The following is a 1,451-nucleotide window of genomic DNA, read 5'->3' on the forward strand; positions in this document are numbered from 1 at the left end:
TTGGTCGATGTGGCTGTTGAAACTTGTGTATGCTTCACGAAGTTCTCATGCTATATTTTCAGCAACATCAAGTCGTTTATATTCGTCTCTTAAGCTGCTTATTCTAGTTAGCATCTCATCTAACCTTTTTTCTAGGTTCTTAGTTTCTTTGCATTGGGTTAGCACATATTCTTTTAGCTCTGAGATGTTTGTTATTACCCACTTTCTGAAGCCTGTTTCTGTCAATTCATCAGATTTATTCTCCATCACTCTTTGATTCCTAGCTATTAAGGAGTTGTGATCCCTTGGAGGAGGAGAGACATTCTGGTTTTTGGTGTTTTCATCATTTTTGTCCTGCTTTTTCCCCATCTTAGTGGCTTTATCTACCTGTGGTCTTTGTAGTTGGTGACTTTTAGAAGGGGTCTCTGAGTGGATATCCTTTTTGTTGATGTTGAAGCTATTTGTTTCTGTTTCTTAGTTTTCCTCCTAACAATCAGGCCCCTCTGCTGCAGTACTGCTGGAATTCTACTCCAGACCTTACTTGCCTGGGATCACCCACAGGGACTGCAGAACAGTAAGGGTTTCTGCCTGTTTCTTCTTCTGTTATCTTAGACCCAGAAGGGCACCCATCAGATGTTGGCCTGAGCTCTTCTTTATGAGGTGTCTCTTTGGGTATACAGGGGTCAGGGAGCTGCTTGAGGAGACAGTCTGTCCATTATAGGAGCTCAAGTGCTGTGCTAGGACCTCCATTGTTCCATGAAGAGCTGCTAGACAAGTACCTTTAAGTCTGCTGCAGCGGAACTCATAGCCGCCTCTTTCCCAGGTGCTCTGTCCTAGGAAGATTGGTTTCATTTATAAATTCCTGAAGTTTTGTTGCCTTTTTTCATAGATGCCCTGCCCTGCACAGAGTAGTCTAGTCACAGTCTGCCAGCACAGACATTGTTGAGCTGCCACAGGCTCTGCCCAAGTGCTGTGTGAACTGCCTCGGTATTGGTGGACTGCCTTAGTAGTGGCAGACACCCTTCCCCCACTGAGCTGGTCTGCTCCAGGTCCAGCTGTACTTGCTGCAACATTCTCAATCCAGAGTGTTTCAGATTGCTTGTTCTGTGGGGGTGGTACCCACTGAGCTGGATTGCCTGGCTCATTGTCTCAGCCCCCTTGCTTTCAGTTGAATGGGTAGCTCTGTCTCCCAGGCATTCCAGGTGCCAGTTGAAATGGTCACCCAGATTTGTGTGAGTTTCTGTGCACCAACCTGTGGCACTGGCTGAAACAGCTGTGCTGAAACCTCATGGCACTTTTCAGCTCGGGAATTTCCTGGTCTGTGAGCAGTGAAATCTCGTTTGGAAATATGGTGAGCACTCACCCTCCACATTGTTCTTGCTGGGAACTGTGCTCCAGAGCGGTTCCTTTTCTTCCATCTTGGATCCTCTCCCTCAACATTCTTAAAGAGAAGAATTTTCAACCTAGAATTT

The sequence above is a fragment of the Cebus imitator genome, unplaced genomic scaffold (assembly GCF_001604975.1).
Source record: "Cebus imitator isolate Cc_AM_T3 unplaced genomic scaffold, Cebus_imitator-1.0 Scaffold412, whole genome shotgun sequence".
Taxonomy (NCBI): domain Eukaryota; kingdom Metazoa; phylum Chordata; class Mammalia; order Primates; family Cebidae; genus Cebus; species Cebus imitator.